Genomic DNA, 26,115 nt, shown 5'->3' on the forward strand with positions numbered 1-26,115 from the left:
ACAACCTGTTTGACTGCTTATGGTTAAAATGATATAAATGAAATAATACATAACACTAAATATTACTGTATATTAAGAAATAAAGTGTTCTTTATTGGTTTAAGAAGTAAACTTAAGAAGTAAGATTATGAAGTTGAAATGGTCTGAAAATAAGTGATTGAGTGACAACTGGACAGATATATTACTAAAGTGTAGGTTTGTAGATGTGGAGTTGTTGCCCATAGCAACTAATAAGATTCTAGCTATTATCTTCGAGACGGTGCTAGATAAATGATAAGTAGAATCTGATTGGCTGCTATGGGCTACTAGTCCAATTCTATAAACCCCTTTGTCTGTATTTAAGAAAACAAAACAAGACAAAACAGTGCAATTTATGGCACACCACTTTCCATTAGCCAATTTAAATATAAATATATATATATATATATATATATATATATATTGTGATAGGATCACTGGTAAAGTGGTCTGTGACAGGGACATTTATCCCAGATTCCTGTCCTATGTGTTTAAAATCCCCAGGAGAAAGTCTGCAGTATAGCAGGCTTGAGTTTCGGCTTTTTGAAAAGCCGGTTTGCGACCTGGGGGTTGAGGGTGAGAGGAGAGGGAGGGCTCCACCCACGGCCACTCCTGGTTTTGGGCCTTGCAACCTCGTAACAGGCTTGTTAAGGTTTCCACCTGAGAGTGGCCAATATAAGCCTAGTGTGTTTAGGGCTGATTGTCTCACCTGGGAGAGCAGACAGAGAGTTTGCTCAGAGACACTTGAAAACCTAACTGTAAGTGTTGTGCTGTGCTTTTGTTGCTGGCGAGGGCATTAGGCCCTGCCAGGTTCTGGTAGTGAGGGAACTACCTGTGAAGTTAGTGCCCCGACAGGGCTAGGATTTATATTTATGTTTTCTTTATATTTTCTGTCATTGTACAATAAAGACTGGCGCCAACCAGCTTGTACTTGCATCCAGACTGGTGTGCTGCTTCCCTGCTGCTGTGTGTGTGTGTAAGGAAGGAGTCCTCTACCCAGGAGAGGGACCCCCTAACCTAACTGTGTCACAATATGGTGGAGAATGCGGGCATCCACACACACTAAAGTTGCAGCAAGAGGAAAACTTTCCATTTAAAAATGAAAGGGACAGACACCCAATTTGTGAGTGTGGAAATAACACTTTGTCCTTGGAGTCCCATAGAGGAGGCATCAGCCAATGCTCAGAGAGGCAAGGTTCAGCTTCCAACCTACACCCCAGGACAAAATGGAGGACATTATTAAGGCCTTGCTCCAAGCTACAGCAGCTCAGCAGGAATCTACCAGGGCTCAGCAGGAAGCTACAGCAGCTCAGCAGGAGACTAACAGACTTCAACAGGCCTCCATTGAGGAAACCCGCCAGGCCTTAAGAGAGGTGGTACAGCACCTGGTCGCCCGGCCCAGGGATGTTAATACTGGTCCTCCCACCACCACTCACTCCATACGAGCCAGTCACTTCCTCCAAAAGATGACTTCGGGCGATGATGTGGAGGCCTATCTCGCCGCATTTGAAAGAACGGCTGAAAGGGAGAGTTGGCCCCAGGAGCAGTGGGCAAGTCTGGTGGCACCTTTTTTGTCTGGGGAGCCACAAAAAGCATATTTTGACTCATGCCTGGCTGATGCCAAGGACTATAAAAAACTAAAACAGGAGATCCTAACTCTCTTGGGAGTCACCATTTTTGTTCGTGCCCAACGGGTCCACCACTGGGAGTTCCATATGGACAAGCCTCCATGTTCACAGATGCATGACCTCGTCCATCTGTCCTCAAAATGGCTACAGCCCGAGACGCTGACGGGACCACAGATCGTGGAAAGGGTCGTGATGGACCGGTACCTGCGATCATTACCCGCGACTCTGCGCAAGTGGGTGAGCCATGCAGACCCTAAGACCGTGGACCAGTTGGTCGAGCTAGTGGAGAGGTACGTGGCGGCTGAGGAGTATGCCCCACCAAGCCCCGATGGCGCCCCGGCAAACTCCCAGCGACACTGGTAAGACTGTTCCAGGGGAGAAGGGTGCTTGGCGGTGGAATGTACCTAAGTCTGAGGGTGTAGAACCTGGAGACAGGCCTGCCAGGCCAGGAAGGTTCTTGCCCCATAAACGACTATACATTAATATGATTCAGTGTTTCCGGTGTGGTGACTTCGGCCAAATTTCCGCTAATTGTTCACTTACAACTGCACCTATGCAATGTGATACTGCTCATGTCTACCGCAGGGGGTCTTTCTTTGCACAGATAGCCTGTACGGCTGACCGGCAGGCTGAGACTGATGAGCACATGTGTGTACTCATTGTAGATGGCAACCGAGTAGAGGCACTGTTAGACTCTGGTAGCTTGGTGACACTTATAAAAGCTGAGCTGGTGAACCCCTTGAGGCATAAGAGGAAAACTGTTGGTGTGACCTGCATACATGGGGATAATTGATATTATGTTACTGCCGAGGTGAACATCGAGACACCATCTGGCTCTGCTATCGTTTCTGTGGGTTTGGTGCCTGGTCTGATGTACAATGCAATATTGGGGAGAGACTTTGCTCACTTCTGGAACAAAACGGCTTTCCCACAATTTCCAGAAGTGAACAACCCCGGTCCACTTGAGAAGGTTGTCGATATAGTGGAGGAGGGAGTTTCTTCTGAGTCAGAGTTATTCCCTTTTCCTACTATGGTTGGCGAACTAGAGAATGTGGAGCGTGACGGTGGCCCGCCAACTGATGTGCCTCCCATTGAGGTGGGAAGTGTTGTTGGGCCAGTGGATCGTCTGCCTGATTTAGAGGTCAGAAGAGAGGTCTTTGCCGTGGAGCAGTTGAATGACCCTACTTTGGTAAAAGCCAGGGAGAATGTAAAGGTAGTTGATTGTAAACCCGTAGACCCTGATAGTCCTTTGTCCTATCCCCACATGGCAATGTGTCAGGATTTATCCTGCCCTGAGTGTCAGTATCATGCTCCCAGACCACGTTTTAAGGGTCCACTAGTTCCATTGCCTATTGTAGAGGTGCCAATAGTGAGAGAGCACCTGAAACAGGCTCAACAGGCAGAGCAGAGGGTATACAATCGCTTTGCTCCTGGGGACAGAGTGTTAGTGTTGGTTCCCACTGTGGAAAATAAACTTTTGGCTAAATGGCAAGGGCCCTTTGAAATCTTAGAAAGAGTGGGACAGGTCAATTACAAAGTTTACTAGTCGGGAAAAATAAAGCCGGAACAGATATGCCATATAAATCTGTTAAAGCCCTGGAAAGATAGAACGGTACTGTCGGCCGTCCGAGCCCCTCCAGTAAGTCCAGGGCCCTTAGTTCCCGAAGTGACAGTGGCAAAAACCCTGTCGGCAATTCAACAACGAGAAGTCAAGGAGTTTCTGGTTAGAAATAGGGTGCTGTTCTCTGACGTACCTGGGAAAACTTCGGTCGTTAAACATGACATCATCACTGACCCAGGGGTTAAAGTTAATCTAAAGCCCTATAGGTTACCAGTAGCACAAAGAGCATCGGTGTCGAAAGAAATTAAAAATATGCTAGAGTTAGGGGTTATTGAAGAATCACATAGTGAATGGTCAAGTCCAAATTGTGTTGATTCCAAAGCCCGACGGGAGTGTGCGTTTCTGCAATGACTTCCGACAGTTGAACAGTGTTTCAAAATTCGATGCCTACCCGATGCCAAAGTGGAGAAGGAGGCGTTGGCCATAAAGTGGGCGTTACAAACTTTAAAATTTTCGGTGGAACACAGGCCAGGGGGCCTGTTGTCTAAAGCGGACGCGTTGTCACGCGTTCATTGTTTGGGGGCTTCAGTTGTTCCGCCCCATAGGTCGAAACAAAGGGGGATGATATGTGATAGGATCACTGGTAAAGTGGTCTGTGACAGGAACATTTATCCCAGATTCCTGTCCTATGTGTTTAAAATCCCCAGGAGAAAGTCTGCAGTATAGCAGGCTTGAGTTTCGGCTTTTTGAAAAGCCGGTTTGGGACCTGGGGGTTGTGGGTGAGTGGAGAGGGAGGGCTCCACCCACGGCCACTCCAAGGTTTTGGGCCTTGCAACCTGGTTCCAGGCTTGTTAAGGTTTCCACCTGAGAGTGGCCAATATAAGCCTAGTGTGTTTAGGGCTGATTGTCTCACCTGGGAGAGCAGACAGGGAGTTTGCTCAGAGACACTTGAAAACCTAACTGTAAGTGTTGTGCTGTGCTTTTGTTGCTGGCGAGGGCATTAGGCCCTGCCAGGTTCTGGTAGTGAGGGAACTACCTGTGAAGTTAGTGCCCCGACAGGGCTAGGATTTATATTTATGTTTTCTTTATATTTTCTGTCATTGTACAATAAAGACTGGCGCCGACCAGCTTGTACTTGCATCCAGACCGGTATGCTGCTTCCCTGCTGCTGTGTGTGTGTGTAAGGAAGGAGTCCTCTACCCAGGAGAGGGACCTCCTAACCTAACTGTGTCACAATATATATATCAATATATATATGTATATATATATATATATATATATAATGAAAAACAATAATTGACAAAGTCGCCTCCTAGTGCAATAGACTGCAAATGTCACCAATGTGTATTGAATACAACTTTTAAGTGAACCCATACCATATGAATAGAATAATTAGGCTCAGGGGTATTGAGGAAGTCCATGAGATAAGATAAAGCGCCATCTGGACGAAACGCGTTGGTTGTATCTGCTGATCTAATCTTCTTCAAATAAGCTGTTATTTTCTCTAATTATTGTATGAGCAATTATATACATAATTGTGTTGTCATTTTTAAAAAACCATTTTGCACTATGTATGTTTGTTTTTATCTTGTATGTGCTTTTTGGAGTCCTATTAAACCCATGAAAAACCATACTGTAGATGACTTTGTGTGGACCTATGTGAAACTTTGAGATAAGCCTAATTATTCTATTCATATGGTTCACTTATAAGTTGTATTCAATTCACACTGGTGACATTTGCACTCTATTGGACTTTGTCATTTATTGTATTTCAGATTGGAGGAGGTGGTGTGGATCCTGACAAGGAGCTTGGCCTTCCTACACTCGTATTTTCATGTGCACTTATACATTTGTTTGGATTTTGTTGGACATTTTAGACCTTTTTGGACTTTTTGAATTCACAGTAATTCCATCGTATACACTTTTTCAGCGCTAATTGTGTGTGTGTGTGTGTGTATATATATGTGTATATATATATATATATATATATATATAATTATATACAGTGGTGCTTGAAAGTTTGTGAACCTTTCAGAATTTTCTGTATTCCTGCTGAAATTTGTACTAAAACTACCTCGGATTTTCACACAAGTCCTGAAAGTAGATAAAGAGAACAAAATCAAACAAATGAAACAAAAAAATGTGACATGCTCATTTTTTTATTGAGCAAAATGATCCAATATCACATATCTGTGAGTGGGAAAAGTATGGGAACTTGTAGGCTTAGCAGATATTTTGAAGGTGAAATTAGAGTCAGGTATTTTCAATCTATAAGATGACAATCAGGTGTGACTGTCTTTTAAAAGAACAGGGATCTATCAAAGTCTGATGTTCACAACACGTTTGTGGAAGTGTATCATGCCACGAACAAAGAAGATTCTCAGAAGAAGAATTGTTGATGCTGATCAGATTGGTCAACCAACAAAGAACACGCCAAGAGCAAGGTGTCTAATAGTTTGCAAGGTCGCAAAGGATAATACAACATGGAAGAACCAATCCGCACAGATCAAAAAATAGTTATTATATATCATCCCTTCCCTATTAAATTAAATATGGAATATTACTAAATTACCAGAAAGTAGGTGCACCCAGGAATATGATATGACATATGGAAAGAAGAAGTATTCCTGTATTGAGGCACTCACGGACTCAGAATAGTACCTCACTAAATGTCATAGTTGGAATGTTTAATAGTGTCCCATCATTCACAATAAATGTAAAATTAAAATAAAACTTTTAATGTCTCCTTAAAAAATTATTTCAGCAAAATATTAATCATATTATTATTTATTATATGTTTATTTAATAAAAACAACTTTATTGTGTCACTACTAATGTAATGTCCGGTTATATCAGTATAGTAATTGTCTCATACCATCATTTATTCTATTTTTTTAAAACCGACAGGTGTCTACAGAACAAGGACAAACCGTACGTGTTTTTAATTCCAAGTAAATATATATACTTTATTACAAGGATCTGATGTTATTGTCACTGCTGCCAGGTATTACGAAATCTCATAGCCCTGGTTACTGGAGCTCACAATCTTAGGGCATCAGTCACTCACTCTCAATAACCTGTGTCGCTCAATAATTTCCCCAAATCGCTAATAGACATGAATTATTGCATAACAGTATATCAAGATCACTTAGGGATTAGAGCAAATCCCATGTTATTCCCAAATCTCAAATTCACATTTGTGGATCATGATATACATGGTTTAAATGTCCACGGTTAATATCCCACATGTATAGTGCTATCCTAGTTGGTAATCTGTTTAATCGGGTTCACTTATTAGGAATCACGGCAGATCCCATATACGATATTTTAGATAAGACCCGAATTGTCTAGATGATGTCAGGAATTAATGTCCCACATATACACTGTCAATTGATGAATTATCTATTCAATCGGGTTTATTATATCATCCCTTTAGGAATTACTGCGAATCCCAAGTATGGCATGTAAGATGAAACCCAGATGTTTACGGAATGTCTTATGGGTTACTTATTATTAGGAATCACGGTAGATCCCATGTATGATTTATTAGATAGAACCCGAATTATCTAAATAATATCAGGAATGAATGTCCCGCATATACCCTGTAATTAATTAATTATTTATTCAGTGAGGTTTATTAAATCATCCCTTTACGAATCCCATGTATAGCATGTGGGATAAGACCCGGTAGATTTGGGTAAGACCGACAGGTTATTCGTAAGTAGATATATGTTAGTAAGAGACTTGATCAATTATGAATTCTAATTAGATTAAATAGGAGCGTTCTTTGTTATTATCCACAGTGGTTAATTATATCTTCATCATGGCTCCTACATTCACAACATCAATCTCTTTTCTAAATAACATACAAATCAATGTGTATAAGTATCACCAGTATATTGTCCCTCTAACGGACTAGATGTCCTTTAATTAATGAGTGCTGATGATAAGGCAGTGACCATATTCCTTGATAAACTTGCAGGCACAAATAGTGAGCCAGTGATATTTTGTTACTATGTTACTTAATAATTAAACACATAGATGACATTAGTATCAGCAATCTATGATCCACACTTGATTCACTGGAGCACACATGCCCGTTGGTTAAGTCCAACTGTCTAACAGATGCCTTTCATATTATTCATTAGTTAGTATAGTAACTTATTTTATTTTTATTGTGTGTGATAAATTTTATTGTGTGTGATAAAATTCAGGTCATGATACTGTCTTTGTGATGAGATGTAACAGTCAGTAATGGTCAGTAGATTAAGGGCTACCACACAGTGTGTCGCAGTCGGTGGGCACATTCTTTGTCTTATTAAAAAAAAATATTTTGTTTGTGATAAAATTCAGGCCGTAATACTGTCTGTGTGATATATAACTGTAAGTAGATCAAAGGCCACAACGCAGTGTGTCCCAGTCAGTGGGAACTTTATTTTTTTTATAATTTTTTTTTTGTGTCAGTAACGGTCAGTAGATCAAGGGCTACCATACAGTGTGTCGCAAATGGTGGGTACAGGTTTTTTTGTGATAAAAAAAATTAATTGTGAAAAAAAATTCAAGCTTCCATATGGAACATGACAATCAATCAAAAGAACAGCAGGAACAGCAACCAAGCACTAGCACTACAGCTGCTGTCATCACCAGTCATCATGATAATACTGTTTGAAAGTCATCTACTAAAGCTGATGCTCAAGGGTATAGAGGCTTTCAGTCAGGACATGTAAAATAAAAAAAAACAATATTTTACAGTGGTAAACAAAAAAAAACACCTCTAACAAAGGGAAAGTTTAGTGCAGAAAAAGATAAATTTGCCAAAATGCCATTCACCACATGCAGTGGCAAGGAAAGGCTCAGGCCTTGGCCTGTATTTATGAGTCGGTTCCCCCGCAACCCACTGAGAACTTGCATCTGTAGAGCCAGTTTGTGTATGTCAGCTGGCCATTGGTAACTTGTTTTGTGGGGAACTAAACAAACCAATCACTTCAGCCACAAGTGGCCATCCCTGTCGCTGAAGAGATTGGTTTGTTAAACTGTGCATGTCCTATTTAATATATACAACAGAAGGGTGGATGGGCTCAAGGACAATTCCATCTTGCACCAATTTTCTTTGCATTATGCACTGTTTGGGGCATTGTTGACTGACAGATTTAATGTTATAGTTTATAAAACTGCCATCCTGTTTGCCACTGCTGTGTGGCAAATGTTTCATAGATGTCCTATATTTTTTAAACTGCTGTGTATTTGTGCCGCTGCTCACAAATAGGTATACTTGCAAAATACTCTCATGCCTTTTCAACCTTGATTTGTAAATACCAACCTGGTAGGCATGGCTTTATTTGATCATACAACTCAAGCACCAAATATAGAGGCTATTTTGTGATGGTATCTAGAGTTGTTCTTCCTCCTCCCCTCCCAGCCTTTCCATACATAATCCCAGAAGCACAATGATGAGATATGTTTACCAGACTTTAATAATCCCTCTGCCCCCTTTCTGTTTAGAGCTTCCGTTTTGTGTGCTACCACATTAATAGTTTTTCCACCCGTTCAAGAATCGAAATGGGCAGGTGCGACACCGGGATTACTCGTGTCAGTGGGAGTGCCAAAGGACAATTCCATCTCTCACCTCTTTTCTTTGCATTATGCGCTGTGTGGGGGCATTGCTGACTTTTTTTTGTGTAGATGACAAACATTATTACTATAGTTTATTAAACTGCCATCCTGTCTGCTACTGCAATGCCATTCTCTTTCCTAGATGTACCACAGCCGCTGAAATCTTCTACATGCGTTTGATGAATGTCAAATATGTCCAACATTTTTTATGGCCTCAAACAGCATCTCCTGTATGCCCCTTTCATTTAAAAAAAAAATTGGACCCATCAAAGAGCCCAACTGGGCAAGGACTGATATGAATGAGTAAATTTTATTTTTTGTAAATGCCTCCCCTCCTCCCTCATAAATTTTCTTCGGAATCCAAAACTTAAATAACATGTACTACGAATCAAACCTTCCTTTCCCTGCCTTCAACTACATACATACTCCAACTCCCTCAGGCCTCTTGATTAATAAAAACATTTGTTTTCTGATGTGCCATGTTTGAAGTTGAACTGCCACAACTGCTGAAATCTTCGACATGCAGTTGCTGAATGCCAAAAATGTCCAGAAATGTTTATGGCCACAGACAGTATCTCCGTGCATGCCCCTTTAATTTAAAAAATATTCTGAACCACCAAGTTGATTTTGTGTGCAAAACATGGGACATGTTGTTCACCCATGCTCTCCTCTCTTCTGCCCTCCTCCCACATAAATTTACTTTGGAATCAAGAAATGAAATAAAATTTACTACAAATCAACCTCATCTCCCTCACACCACTTGATTAACGAAAACATTTGTTTCCTGATGTGCCATTGGAAGTTGAACTGCCACGTGTTTGTGCCGCCCAATGCTTCTGCTTCGCTTAGTCAGCCAGCCAGCTTGGTGCAACCTTTTAGCCTAAACTGGATGAAAACAATATTGTGAACTGTGAGGTGGTCAAAATTTACAGGAAATGAGTGGAAATTAATTTTATTGAGGTCAGTAATACTGTAGGAACAAAAAAAACACAGATTATGTGATTTTAGCAGTTTTTATCAACTTTTTAAAAAAAAAATACAGATCCAAAACCAAAACACGTGAGGGCAGTGTTGCAAATCCAAAGCAAAAAATTAAACCTGATCCAATACCAAAACAAGATGTTCAGCTCACATTTGTAATATATATATATATAAATTCACAATCCCGGCACTCCTTCCACTAGAAAATTGCAAATGCTTCGGTGCCTTCCCAGGTTAAACAATGTAACGCAATACAACCAGTCCAAGAATGGAGGCACTCACAAGTCTTTCCTCAGACAGTAATAAAGTCCTTTATTCCTACGCATGTTTCGGGAGTCACCCCGTCATCAGGGACCGTCAACATACAATGATAAAACAAAAGCACACTTAAATACCCCTAGGGGTATTTAAGTACGCGTTTGTTTTATCAATGTATGTTGACTGTCCCTGACGACGGGGTGACTCCCGAAATGTGCGTAGGAATAAATAACTTTATTGCTGTCTGAGGAAAGACTTGTGAGTGCCTCCATTCTTGGACTGTTATATATATAAATATATATATATATATATATGTGTGTGTGTGTGTGTGTGCGCGTGTGTGTGTGTGTGTGTTATTAATTACCTTTAGTTGATAAATTAATATTAGAAATAAATATTTGTACAACTGATACATATTGCTATGTTGAGAAACCTGTAAAAATAACCGCCATTACATACTACAGTAGCTTTTGCTAAAATTTTATTTTTGAGTTAATCTATTTTTTTAATGAAAGTTGGAGTATCTGCATCAATTTCATCATCTCAGCCTAAAGTTCTGCACTTTCTATATCTGTTAGTCCTACTTTTTGTCTCACCTCCTGGCAATCTACCAACCATCGCCACTTCTGTGCTACTTTCAACTCCATCCTCTTCTCACCACTCTTCTTCCTAGGACAGTTCCTTCCACTTTATCTACTAAATGTCATTTATTCATCACATTTTCTCCCATATATCTCCTCCTCCCACTGTAACCAAACTGACTTGCCGATCTTGCCTTCCTACCTGTTGCAGGGATTGATATCTATGCACCTCTTGACTCCCTTCACTTGCCCTCTTGACTTCTTTCCCTCTCACCTCCTTCATTCCTGATGTCTGCTCCCACCTTGCACACCTTGTTAAACTACCTTCCCCATATCATTAAAATATGTCCTAGTCTCCATCAATGTCAACAAACAATCTATCTAATTACCACCTCATCTCTCTCCCCCCTTATGTAAACTACTGCTTTAGATTTGCTATATTCCATTTGTGCCGAATTGCCTGTATTATATAATATATTACCAAAACACTTCTCCAACCAGAAAATCAGAAATCACAGGCCTTAAGCCAACACAGGTGATTCAAGCCAGAGTAACAGGCTAACAAAAGATATTGATAGTTTAATTGATAATTAATTAAGCAACAGAGCAGTGCCACAAACACATGGTAGTTAAAAGAATATATGATACTTCGTAGCACAGTAGTGGTAGACAGGATGGCAGTTGAATAAACTATATGACCCTATGGAATGTTTTATTAATAAAGAACTAACAGGCAAAAATTAAAAGTCCAGTAGAAAATACAATACATTACCAACACACTTCTCCAAAGCAGCTAGTTTAGTTGCTAGTGAAATAATTAAATGTTTTTTTTTGTAAATGTGTGGGATCCCCCCTAACATCAATAACTAGCCGTGGTCCTCTGAGTTTGGTCTGGTATTGAAAAATAAGGGTAGTGGGTAAAGGCATTTTCCAATAACCAACACTGGACTGAACCAGCCAGGGGGATAGTGCCATAGCAGGGAGACACACAGCGTGGGGTTCCTCTGCCATAACATTAATCACAAACTGTTCAACTTAGGGATGAAATTTCTCAGAAAATGGGGACTTGAAAAACAAAATCAGGTCTCTCCTCTTCGGTCCATGTAGGCATCCATACTGTGGGTCTTGGTAAAATAATACGCAAATGACCCCACCGGACATACACTATACACTCTGTACAGTGCCTAATATGAAATTACAGGTCACTATCACTGAAATATATTGGGAAGCATTGATTTGCTGAGAGTGTAGGAGCACTGCTCTCAGCCAATCAGGTCTTTCTCATTTATGTCCATGACAGTGACAAGTCAATTTGGGTTAGGCACTGGACAGAGTGTACAGTACGTGAGTGATGGGCTTGTTTCCATTTTTTTAATTTTACCATGATCCAAATGTTTGGTAAGTATGAAATTGGTATTTTTTTCTTTTAATAAAGGATTACAGCCTTATGTATGTGTACTGTGATTATTTTAATATTTATACAGGTGGACTACAGGTACCCTTAATGTCTGGGCATGCAGGCACTTTTGTTCCACAAGTACTGACATGCTGGGGCTGGCTTGCTGTTACTTGTAGTCCATCTGTAATGAACAATATTATTTAACCATTAACCACCACCACCCCAAAAAAAACATCTTTTTTAATGAAATATGGATATCTGCTGTTATTTTTGGTCATATGGCGATTTATAATTTTACTTCAAACACTACATTTTTTTCAATAACATTACATCAATAGCGTAGTAAAATAGGGAGAACATAAAATTTAGAGCACAAAAATGAATATCTTTGTATTTCTCCCTCAGAAAGTGATATCTTGCAGCATGATGAGGCTTCTACACAGGAGGAATGTCTGATGAGACAGAAGAGGAACTAATGATTACACTGCACTCCTTGCCTGACTCACCACCTGTACCTCAGTCAGATGAAGCAACAACTCATTCCACCCCTGCCCCACCAACAAAAGCTGCCAGAGATCCAGCGTGGACATTATTGAGGGCATAGCCGCCTTTGAAAGAACACAGGTGGATTTTATGAGAACACAAATGAGGAAAAATTAGCAAAAGTCCAGGAAGATAGGGAGGGTAAATCATGTTATGCCATTTGAATACCAGCTTTCATAGGCTATGTACAGCCATACTCTATGTAGTACCCCAAGTGATGGTGTGGGCACAGATAAGTTAGGTGTAGATAGTTCCTTACAGCTGAGACTGCAACTCTACAGCATCTTTCTTCTATTATGGCAATGACGCCATAAGCTTTACCCACCTCAGGAAAATAGCAGAGAGGCAAGCCCCATACACACAGTAAAATAACAATTTGACAGCCTTGATAAATGGAATAATCAAGTAGGTTTATTAAAGAGGTGAGTAGGAGAACATGAGTACAGGGCAGACCACTTCATGAAAATAATAATCACCATACAAATTACAGGCAATTTGGTACAAATGGAATATAGCAAATCTAAAGTCGTAGTTTACAATATGGTTGTAAAAAGACAATGGTCAATAACTCTCTTGAATAGTGAAATAGGCTTCCTTAAGGTAATTGCTGCATCACCTCTTTGGTTATGACCAGGGAAACTGCCGTTTCACAATGACTTCACCACATTATGCTCTAAGCACACAATAACCAAGGTAATTGCAATAAAGATTATTACTCAGCAGTATTAGGAAAAACACAAACTGATTAGTCATTTACTTTAAAGTGAGCATGATTTGAGTAGTCTGTTGCTGGGTAGTCACTGTCCTATAACATGCATGTATTTATAATCCACAATAGGCACAATTAGTAAGATTAGCATCTACTGCTGGTCTTTCCTGATTCCAGAGAAACACTAGCATTGGATTTCCACTGATATGGCACAATAAACACAGTTCCTCTCTCAATATCACAATTATCTTCAGCACTGCACATGAATAATAGTTTAGTCCTAAAGTGCTCTTTAATCTTTTTAATATTCTCTCTCAAAATTGCTTCCTCTCTTTACACAGTTAAACTCAGTCACAGACTCAGTAGCAGTTCAAACAAGTTATTCTGTATATCATGCTTTAAGTGCATTTAAATATTTAGCAGTTTTATGCATGCATTATAGGATTATACAGTACTTTCAATATTTTTCATAACATATTTTCAATATCTCTCAATGTATTCCCACTAGCTCTCAATAGTTTCCAATGGTTATCAGTACTGTATCTTACAATGGTTGTCAGTATCTCCCAATAAGGCTTAGCATTCACAATGGTTTTCAGTATCCCTTAAAATCACTTAACAGTTCTTATGATCTCAGTAGGGACATCTCCTTTTTATAGGTTTTCCTCACACAGAGACTCCACGGATCATAGCTGCAGCTCCCAGTGATAACACTGTCTCTGCATAGAATGGCACACCATCAGTGGGTATTTAGTGTCACTTGTCACTCTGTACCACTTCAGCGTTGTTGCTTGCCCAGTCTCTCTCTTCAGACCTGGGGCACTTTACCCTGATCTGCTACTGTACTCCTTGGTGTCTTTCCAACTCTACTGTGCATGTGCAACTTTGATATCCTTGATTGGTTGCTGGCTTGTCTTTTTGTGGTGCATTGCAGCTTCATTTAGTGGCAGTCTCCTTCACTACTATGTCAATTGGCTCCTAGGGCACAAGGAGCCAATATCACACATAAAGACACAAACACCTGCTATCATTAGATTGAAAAAATTCCTATCAAATGCTTTCCTTAGAATGTAAGATTAACTAAATGGAATACGAGAAGTAAATAGTAATATAGTGTCTTTAGTTTCACAAATAGTGGCTTGCATACCTGAAACACATAGTACTACATCTGTCAACAGTACACTGCTAATAACCAGCTCTGCTATACATAGGTTTTTTTTTTTAAACTAAAGTATTATTTTCAAAAAACATCCCCAAAGTGGTCATTTTTTTATTATCACATTATGCAATTAATAGGTAATTAAATGTGATTATACATTTTTGTTAAAAAATTATATTGAATCAGGTTTAATTAGCTCTTATTTACATAGTTCACTAATAAATAAAAGAAAACAATTTTGGGGACACTTTAAAAAAATATATTAGCCAGTTAAGTGGCTAAACAATTATATGCTTGCAATTATTATATGCTGTTGAGGAGCTCAACATTTAGCATTGTGTTATTCTGTCCTGTTAACAACATAAATATGTTTGAATATGGAAAGTAAATTATTTACTGAAATATTTTCAAATTGACTTTCTGTATAAAACTCAGTTGCCATGTTGTCATGCATCACAAAGTCAAGGTTGCAATTACTGTAGTTTGGTAATACAGTACAAAAACAAAACCTTACATGTGAAGAAGTTGTTAATAAGTGCTTGCCTACCCTGCCTCCCACTTTGTGTTCTTAGAGTCTCTTGATGGTAAAGAGACCTTTACCTGCTCACTGCCTATTGCATAATCAGGTAGAGGAGGCTGTAATTCTAGATTATGCAATGTAGAGCACAATATCTGACACATTTGTTAGACTATGAAACAGTACACCACAAGATGAATCAAGACACCTGAACCTAGATTTTAATAGTCCAAAATGTGTTCTATCATTGATTTAGTGGATATAGGTTCCTCATTATACTTATGTTCAGCAGTAGTCTGAAGAAGTGACAAAGACATCAGAAGCCAGGAGCTACAGCGATAGGCAGAATAACTTCTATAATTAAACAGATTAAAAAATTACTATAATCACATATTTTTCTTTAGTTATAAAAAGTAAGAAAACATTACAGGTAACTAACCAAACAGCCATTATCAGGCATTTGCTTTGGCTCAAAGTTAGCATATAGGTTAAGACTGTCTAAGGATGAAGGCATTGAGACATGAACCAGGACTGCCAGTTACAACACTCATTATTTTTTGCTTTGAATTACACATCACCCACACATTCATTGAATAAGCATGGGTCCTATTGGTGTCAATTTTGGCCCTGTTCTTCCAATGTGTGCACAGTCTATGGCTCCCAGGACATTATGCATGCCTGTGAGACTATAGAAAGCTACTCTTAGTTCATGCAACTATCACTATGCTTTGGTTGGGGGAAGCAGAGTAAGGTATAGGATAGGGTCTTCAGGAATGCCATTTCCTGGTTGAGATAACGGGAGAAAGTTGGCAGTGTTATGTCCATCCAGTTGGTGCTATTAAAGTTGAACATTTGTTTCACCTCATCAGAGACAGCTTTGAGCTTCAGCTACCTATGGAAGAGCATAGGAATGCATTTGCCCTGGAGTACCTCAAGAAGTTACTATGGGTTATCTGCTTCTATCTTCTGACTCCTGCTAATGAGGTGGTGAGGTGCTGTATATCATGTAAAAGGTTAGCATAGAATAGCTTTAAAAGTCCATAATTCCATATTAATTTCTGCAGCAGTGTAGCACATTGATATATCCTTTTTAATAGGCATTGTGATGTCTAATAGAAAGGGTGTTTGGACACAAACTCACCTCTCAATTGGTACTCTATTATTTGAACATTTTTAACATTGGTATTTGTTCAGTTTTGATAGGTTTTGGAATCTGATGTTTCATAAATCAGAGGTTTCAATACTTGTACTTATTAAAACATTGATAGTGAATCGATGTTCAATTTAGAGTTGTGTGCAGACCCCTGTGTTTTGGTTTCAGTTCAAAAATCATCATCTTGTTTTGGATTTGGCTTTGGCAAAACCACCCTCAAGTGTTTAGTTTGGTTTTGGATTTCTTTAAAAATGTATAAAAACAGCTAACATCATGTAACTTGGACCTGTTTTTGCACCTATAGGATTATTAGCATTTCTAGTCAATTTTGACCACCTCACAGCACTTGAAATCATGGGAGAGGGACTTAAATGCAATCAAAAATACAAGCGATCTGTTTTTCAGATCCGAGTTCTGAACTTGGTGAGAACATCTAAGCCGGGATTAATTTCCATTCATAAAACCCAAAGTTCTGGTATGTTTGGACTTCAGCAAAGCCAAACTGCTCATCTATAGTTCAATTACATTTTAAAGTTGGAAATTTTGTCAGATTCTCATCTGTTTTACCTTTAGTAAATGTGCGGATTGCAAAACCAATGAGAAAACAATGAAAAACACAAAACAGGCACTTAGTAAGTTTACCCCCAAATGTGATTTTGTCTTTTTAAGTAAGGGTTAACATACATATTCAGTACAAACCAATAGCCTAGCAGTTAACTCTGGACTACCAGGCTTAATCTGGGTTAACAATGCTTCTTACCCATAACTAAACCACTTTTTCTATTCAAGATTATTTACTTCGATTTATTTTGGGTGTGGTTTATGGCAGATCACAAATAATTGGTGGTGGATAGCAAGTGGTCTTTTGGCTGATAGCCTCTTTCCAGAGGTGAGCCATTCCACCTAGCCGGATAGTCCTTTTTAGACATGGACATGGAGGAGGTGTGGCTTTTCAGCTGGGCATCTGGCAGGCAGAATGCAAACTCTTTTTCTCTTTGGTGTTGGGCCTGGTTATGTATGTCTTTTGAGGTGTCTGCAGAACAGGGCCTGATATTATATGATGATCTGCCTGCACCCTCTTCCTTGCCATTATTTTTCACCTATTCTTCTAGTTTAATTGTTATAAAAAAAAATCATGATAACATTTTTCAATTCAATGCGATGTTGAATAGCCATGGGAGGGTTAATTTTAGGCTACACTGGGGAGGGTTAGGTTTAGGTTGTGTGGAGGAAGGTTTAGGGGTAGGGTTAGTATGCTTACATGGTTGTGTCAGGATTGTAACCCAGTACCCAACCAAATACATCATACAATGTAAAATACTGTATGGCATGTGTACCACAAGCCATCTTCTGGCTCCCGCAGTGGGTAATGGGAGAGACGATATGACGTCATGACGTCTCTTCCATAATGCAAAGCGGCTTGGGAGGACGGATGGAGGAACTGATAGCAGCGGCCGGACCAGGAGCGGAGTTTCAGGTAAGTGGTTTTTTTTATTACGTGTCTCTCTACTGGGGGGGGCTACTACTGGGGGCACTACAAGGGGGAGGACTACTACTGGGGGCACAGCAAGGGCGGGGATTACTACTGGGGGCATTACAAGGGGGAGGGATACTACTGTGGGTACTACAAGGGGGGACTACTACTGGGGACATTACAAGGGGTGACTACAAGGGGGGACTACTACTAGGGGCACTACAAGGGGGGATTACTACTGGGGGAATTACAAGGGGGATTACTACTGGGGGCATTACATGGGGGGATTACTACTGGGGGCATTACAAGGGGGAGCGCTACTACTGGGGGCACAACAAGGGGGGGATTACTACTGGGGGCATTACAAAGGGGGACTACTACTGGGGGCATTACAAGGGGAGGACTACTACTGTGGGCACTACAAGGGGGAGAGCACTACTGGAGGCACTACAAGGGGGGGACTACTACTGGGGACACTACAAGGGGGAGAGCACTACTGGGGGCACTGCAAGGGGGGTACTACTACTGGGGGAACTACAAGGGGGGATTACTAGTGGGGGACTACTACTGGGGGCACTACAAGGGGGGACTACAACTGGGGGCACTACAAGCTACAAGGGGGGGACTACTACTGGGGGCACTGCATAGGGGGTACCACTACTAGGGGCACTATATAAGGGGCTTACTACTGGAGGCACAAGGGGCACTGCACAGGGGGGACCACTACTGGCGGCACTGCATAGGAGGATCACTACTAGGGGCACTACTGGGGGCCTGCATAAGGGGGTCCTCTCCTGGGGCACAGGGGGCACTGCATATGGGCACCACTACAGGGGGTTGCCCTATATCTTTATTTTTACTTTACATAAATTCCATATGGAGCCGCCTCCTCCCTGGAACACTTAAGGGAGGGGCGCCTAAGCACGCACGTGCTCCGGGCACCCTGGCTACATGCTACTCCTCTGCCAGGCTAAAAGTTGCCAGCCAGCCCCTGGGTAGAGGAGCGGGAATGCACCTTAGTCAAATGCAGTGGAGAATAATTTCCGTGTTGTGCAAGGTTCTCAACCCTTTAAACTTACCACACGTGAAGTTAGTTCAGACACGCCCATCATCCCCCGCCGCCTAACACCGCCGGCACCCCCCACTACCGACACTGCCAGCAGCCCCACTGGCAGCATCCCCTGCTGCCGACACCACCACTGCTGACACTCCTGCACTGCTGCCCAACGTACTGAGGACACCGTCAGCAACCCCCACACTGCCGACACTGCCAACACTCTCACACTGAGGACACCACCAGCACCCCTGCACTGCCAACACAGTCAGCAAACCTGCAATGAGGACACCGCTGGCACCCTGGCACTTCCGACACAGCCAGCAAACCTACACTGAAGACACCGCTGGCACCCCCGCACTGCCAACACAGCCAGCTAACCTGCACTAAATCACCGCTGGCACCCCTGCAATGCCAACACAGCCAGCAAACCTGCACTAAGACACCACTAGCACCCAGGCACTGCTAACACAGCCAGCAAATCTGCACTAAAGACACTGCTGGCACTCCTGCACTGCTGACACAGCCAGCAAACTTGCACTAAGACACCGCTGGCACCCCCGCACTGCCGACACAGCCAGCAAACCTGCACTAAAGACACCACTGGCACCCCCGCACTGTCGACACAGCCAGCAAACCTGCACTGAAGACACCGCTGGCACCCCCGCGCTGCCGACATCACTGGTACCCTTCACTGAGGACACTGCCAGCACCGCAGCACTGCCATTCCATATACTGAGGACACCGTCAGCAACCCCGCTCTGCCGACACTGCTGTCACAGAGAGTGCACTATTGGTGTATCCAACCCACACTGTATAACACACTGTATCCGTGTTGGAAATTAGAAACTGAACTATCATATGTTAGTACCGCCCACTGTGTCACATAGCTTAGTCAGCCAGCTAGCTGGATGCAACCTTTTGGCCTTAAATAGTTGAAGCAAATAATATTGTGAGGTGGTCTAAATTGATTGGAAATTATTGGAAATAAATGTTGTTGAGGTTAATTTTACTGTAGGCACAAAAACAGGCCCATTTTATGTGATTTTAGCTGTTTTTATGATTTTTTAAGAAAAAATCCAGATCCAAAACACGAAAACAAAACACGGAGGTGAGGTTTTGGCAAAACCATTCCAGATCCAAAACCAGGGTAGATCCAGATCCAAAACCAAAACCAAAAGATGGGGGTCGGCGCACATCTCTACTAATTATATGCTCATCTAACCAGTCTTCTGGTAGGCGAACTTGCAAGAGTTCTCTTTTTTTTCATTGATGTTTTTAAGAAGAAAGTTTTATGTCCTGCTTCAATTTTCCCCTTTTTTAGGGGTATCCAAATTTTATTTAATAAAAATGATAATGCCCTAAATGCATTTTTTTAATGTTTTTCTCTAATTCTTTCTTCTGAGGAACATTGAAAAAAGAAAGGAAGAAACCAGCCTTGAAATAAAAAGGAGAATAGAAGAAAGAAAACAGCAGACATGTGTACAACACTTGTTTCATCTTTGCTATAAAGAACCCTGATCAAAGGACAAATGACTCTCCTTCTGGTGAGCTATGAAATATAAAAATCTCCAGCCAGATTTCAGGTCCAAACTAAGAATTTATTATTTGAGAAAATATACAACAATTTCTCTAGCAGGGGATACAACTGGTATGTTGACATTTGCTATTGCCCAATTTTTTGGATATATTGAAAATTAATAACATGCAATTATATTAATTTGTTTAAGATAGGATGCACAGAAGATTGATAATAGAAAGGTCCCCTCAGCTCTGGGCCCCATAGCAGCTGCAGCCCTTGCACCTATGGGAGTTTTGCCCATGCCCGGACCGGAACAATTTTAGTGATCTAGGTACTTACAGTAGCTGGCTGCAGAGGCAGGCAGAGGATATTTCCCGGCCACTCTGTGCTGTATAACACAATCCAAGCAGCTGGGCAACTCCACCTCCCTGAGCTCCTCTTTGTCTCGTTGTGCATAGAAGATACGCATGTGTGATTATGGCATCATTATGCCACATCAGGCTGCACACCACTGCACAGGAGTAAGCCACCATCAACATGCAAGAGCTGGCCTGGAAAAGAAGGGTGGAGTGCTATGAGATGGTTATTGAAGGGGAAAAAGTGCATTAAAGGGGGAAGTGCTGCGAGGTGGACATTAAGGAGGGGGTGCTGTGAGAGGAGGTGGACACTGAAGGGGCTGGAGGAGTACTGTGAGGTGAACACTGGAGGGGCAGAAGGAAGTGTTCTTAAGTAGTTATTAAAGGGGCAGAGTGCATTGAAGGGGGAGTGCTTTAAGGTGGACAGTGAATGAGCCACGGGGATCTGTGAGGTGGACATTGAAGAGGGAAGTGCTGTGAGGTGGACAATGAAGGGGCTGGGGGGGAGAGGTTGCTGTGAGGTGGACAGTGAAGGGGCTAGGGGGAGTACTGTGAGGTGGGCATGAAAGGGGCTGTGTGTATGGAGGGGTGCTATGAGGTGTTATTTATTGCATTGGTCAGGGTTGCTGTGAGGTGGACAGTGAAGGGGCTGAGGGTGTGTTGTGAGGTGAACAGTGCAGTGGCCGGGGGAGTGCTATGAGATGGACAGTCGAAGAAGGAGTGCTGTGACATGGACAGTGAAAGGGAATGTGAGTGCTGAGAAGGGGTCAGTAAAGGAGTCAGTGAGTGCTGTGAGTGAGTCAGTGAGTGCTTTGAGGTAGACAGTGAATGTTGTTACGGGGCAGTGAAGGGGGCAGTAAAGAAGAAATGAGGGAGCAATAAGGAGGTCAGTGAGTGCTGTGAGGTCAGTGTGTGCTGCGAGGGGGCTCAGTGTTTTATGGAGGTAACTGCCAGTGAGAGAGAGCTATGGAAGGGGTAATAAGAGACAGCTATGCGGGGTCTATCAGGGATTTATGCAGGAAGGAGTCGATGAGAGAGATATGTAGGGGGGCAATCAGGGAGCTATGCAAGAGAGCAATAAGATGGAAATGGAGAGGGCAATAAGGACAAGGACAATGAGATGCAATGGAAAAGGAAATCAGATAAATCACACCTGCAGATTTTTGCCACGTCCTTTTTACCATTGCAGTGCACTGGTAGAAAAGCTGGGGCCACTCTCTTGCATTTGCCACCCAGGCTAAAATTTGCAAACCAACCTCTGGAGATCGCTTCTGTGTACTATCATTTAATATATATCCATCGATGGACCACACTTTCTGTGAAATGGGAGTTTCTAGGTGTTAAGTGCTGGAAACTGTTCAACTGTACGGAACTCTTTTGTCTTGTGGAAGTGACATGAGAGTGTTGTGGAGACATAAGCTAAGTTCCTCGTTCGATTGTAGCATGTACACCCAGCATGGCACTGGGGTGATACTAATGATGACTGCTCCAGCAGCTGATGTAAGAACAGTGGGTGGGACAGACTTCCACAAGCAGTCATACAGATATTTACTATACAAAGGCAGATTCTCGCATTTCCATAATGTAGCGAGCAGACATCTGCGACCAGGTGGAAAAGTGACCGCAGATGCATCCAACTCAGAATCAGCTGCTAAGCCTCTAATGAACAACTTTAATAATATACACCAAACTTAATTTCAGCCCATTGGCTTCAGTAGAGTAGAGTAGAGTAGAGTAGAGCAGAGCAGAGCAGAGTAGAGGAACCTTTCTGAAAACATCAAGTCGCGAGTGATAATGGCAAAGAGAAAATGTTTATCTATATTTGAAGGTCTATCTGACATTGTGTGTTGGAAGTGAAGTACCTGACATACAGGAAAACAAGCCTGTTCTTACCGCAACCTCCAACGGATTTAAAATGCCATTCAGGAAACGAAATGTGGCCACTCATTGCATAGCTGATGTCAATTGCTATTTTCGTGATAGCAAACAAAACAAAATATAATAGAAACCAATTATCAAACAGACAGTCCCTCGGGAGGACGCAATCCGTATCTTCAACCCTTACAAGACGTGCATTTACCAGAAGTAAGAAATATGGTTTATGATTTAAAATAATCTCATTAGGGGAGCAGCCCAGCCACAAATATCACTACATTTTGCAAAGACTGTGAAAGGAATAGTTGCTATCTCCGGACAAATGTAATCAAGTGCGCTGGGAGGAAAAAATCTGAAATAGTTCATCTTGAATACACAATTGAGTAGGAAGGACATAAGCAACTGTACACATCCGTTGTTTTATATCAGATTACAGTACTGCATATTTATAAATAGTAGGATAATTACGAAATATTGATTGACATTATCTGTCGCTCAGAATGCTGCACACATCATTAAAAGACCATTTTGTCTCAGCTCTAGCAAATTGAATATTTTGGTGATACTTTCATTGCAATCTTCAGCACTTTATAGTTTTAATATATTAGATTTTTTTTCTCTCTTTCAGTCTACACTACTTGAAAACACTTTAGTTCCATCTCATTTATTTGGAGACAACGCGCTGTCTGGTGGATCCTAATGATTCTTCTGAAATATTATTTTAATGAACTCATGAAACCCATCATTGTATTTTTCAGTTTGTTGTTGGATTGCTAATGATACCCATCCATTATGTAAATGGGTTTGTAAGCAAGACTGATATCATAAATACAGATAGTCACTTCTTATTTTTACAACTGTTTTTTTGCTGATAGACATGCCTCATGCGGAGAGGGTAATGTCTCGTGACCGAAGCTGTTTGGTTGTTGGTGTGCTGGGGAACTCACTGAACAGTCTGTAGAAAGGCAACAGGGACTATAAGACATTGTTACCCTCCCAGTGTTGTTTACGGTAATTTGCCCTAATAATGTAATTATGCATAATTAATATTCATTTAGTTAGAGTATGACAGTCTTTTTTGATAACTCTTTTTTGTATGTATTGTTTTCCTTCAAGCAAAGAATACATGAGGTGATCTATGGCCTTATTTTTGGACTTTCTCGAAACTAGTTAATAATATTATAATTAAAATATTGTATTGTATTATATTTAATTATTTAATAATATTAATAATTTAATATTATTCATGTGGAATTTTAAAACTAAAATGGTGTATGTATTAAAACATAATTAATTAATGCAGTTACTTTTTTAGCCACAGTATTAAAAATTTGATTTTATTTATTATACTTTCATAGACTTTTATTTTCTAGTCTTTACCATTTTGACATAATGGGCTAATTGTAATAGGTTCTGAGTTTAAAAAAGTGTAACGTTTTCTGCAGTTTTGCCTTTTGAAATATTGCTGCTTTTAATTCTGCTGCAAAATTGAGGAAACCCAGGCAAACACTGGGAGAACATATAAACTCTACAGTGGTAACACTCATTGTTCAAATGGTGTAAGAAAGTAATGTAATCACTCTGCAGAGTTTGGTTAGAGAATCTCATGGAGCTTTCAAAAAGCTAGCCTTGCAAAAGTTCGAATCAGCAGAAGACTTGGTATGTTCAGGGAGTGCAGGCCAGAGTTTTGGAGGTTAGGCAGAAGGTGCTTGTTCTGATTTCTACACAGTGTGGACTGAACTGTACAAGTTATCAAAATATCTGAGTGACATCAACTACGTGATGGTCAAGGGTGTAGGAACCGGCAGTTGACATAATTTCTGTTGGGTGGCAAAGACTGTGTTTTGCCCTCCATGAACTTCTACACATAAGAGATTGGGGATGAATGAAATGAAAATAGGGATGAAGCAATAATAGCTTTATTTGAACCCGCCAGCTGTTGTCTTTTCTGTTTACCATTCATGATGTTATCTTGATGTTTGTTCTGCGTATATTTTCTTCTTGCAAAAACTTTTTTTTTTCTTTCTTAGAAGCTACAATCATTTTCCTATGACAATTTGCAGAAAGCATAAACAGACACAGGAGAACTGGAAGCTGCACTGTATGACAATGGAACAGAGAGAGTGAATGATTGTGGACCGTGGACGGTTAAAAATGTTAACAGCAGTCTCATTGTCGCCAGATCGTAGCACATACCATAACCAGTAAGGCAGTGACTATAGATTTAAAAATACTCCCAATCAAATGAGATTAGGCTGTCAACGAAATCGGAATAAAATATACAGTAGGTTACTGACTATTAAAATTTTTATTTTTTCCGATGAACAATTGAATTTAACTATCCTTCTAACAGCTTTTGAACTAATTGTTTAATATTAATAATAATTAATTAACAATATATAAATAATTTTTTTATCATAAAATAAACAATGAAAGTGGGGTTGGCCAACCCCAGAAACACTGGGGAAAATTTACATAGGATTGTGAGTCTTTTTATATCGAACAGTCACTGTTACAACTGTCATAAAACGAGATACCAAATGCGTGAAAAATAGGCTACAGGCCCTATAGAAGTCCTTGACCTTTTGCTCAACCATTAAAATTTTCTGTCCTATGCCCCTGGCAATGGTATAAGCAAGAGCACAACTACAATGTAAACATGATGAAGGCATAACACAAGCAAGTGGATTCAATAGCATTGCTTTTCCTAAAAAACAAGGTACTGATTGACTACCTGACTTCCTCCTAGATGACAAAAGTGACAGTAGTGTAAAGGAAACATGCTGGGGTGAGCAGCTTGGTGAGTGTTAGAGGGAGGAATTGCATTCCTTTGAGTCGATCTCCAGCAAAAACGCAGACCAGACTTGAACCACATGGAAACTTGTGAGAAAAGAGAGTAAAGCCCATCTTGTCATAGATTGAATGATTACTGCATAAAAGAGCTGTTCAGAGTCTGGTAAGACCTAGATAATCTCTGCCGCTTTGACCCTAGTTTCAAACAGGCGATGGCCAAATCTTTGTAATTACCTTGTTAGCATATGCTAAACCAAGTTGGACATAAATCAAAAGGGTTAAATAAGACAAAAAAAATATCAAAAGTATCTTGTCTATGTTTTGCCCATGTTCTAGACTTAAATTGCTGAGGCTTTTTAGCAAATTGTGCAGCAGGTCCCCCATATCCTTTGAAAACATGGCGCTTGCACAGAAGACAGAAAAGACTCTGGCATAGCCGATGACATCTTTCCAAAGACATTTATAGAGGGAAGGGCACTGCATGGCACAGAGGAGAGTTTGATGAGACAGTGTTCACTGCACATCCCATGCCACTCCTAAAACATATCTTAAAGATGGACCACAGCTCTTGGGCCAGTGCTTTGTACCAGCCTGAGCTAAAATTTGCCAGCCAGCCCTTGCCAAAGCTGTTTTTAATAAGATAAATAAACAAGTGTAAATAAATCACCTGTTACTGCTTCACATGTTACTAGCCCATGTTTGTAAGACTGGTGAATCTCATGTTAAATCATAAGTGGTTCCACATATAGTCATGATATCATGAACCCATTTTACAGCATAGTTGCACCCCATCACTCACATGTGGGGATGCAACTGAGATGCATTTGACTTTGCATTACCTGTAGTTGCATACACTTTGCTCCACAGCATGATTGGAAGGGTGTTAGAACTGCGACTCATGGCCCTGTGCCTGCCCCACCC

The 26,115-nt window shown here is 40.9% G+C and overlaps 1 long non-coding RNA gene across 2 annotated transcripts in view; it reads left to right on the forward strand.

Annotated features, from left to right (window-relative positions):
• LOC148523010 (uncharacterized) overlaps window positions 1-23,668 on the forward strand; it is a 45,704-nt gene extending 22,036 nt beyond the window's left edge. For both annotated transcript variants that reach the window (XR_015878474.1, XR_015878475.1), the window contains exons 2-4: window positions 12,445-12,663; window positions 20,055-20,195; window positions 23,030-23,668. This is a non-coding gene — a long non-coding RNA (uncharacterized LOC148523010). The remainder of the gene's footprint in view (window positions 1-12,444; window positions 12,664-20,054; window positions 20,196-23,029) is intronic.
• Window positions 23,669-26,115: the final 2,447 nt, after the last annotated feature.

The sequence above is a fragment of the Taudactylus pleione genome, unplaced genomic scaffold (assembly GCF_031769625.1).
Source record: "Taudactylus pleione unplaced genomic scaffold, aTauple2 ptg000135l, whole genome shotgun sequence".
NCBI classification, from domain to species: domain Eukaryota; kingdom Metazoa; phylum Chordata; class Amphibia; order Anura; family Myobatrachidae; genus Taudactylus; species Taudactylus pleione.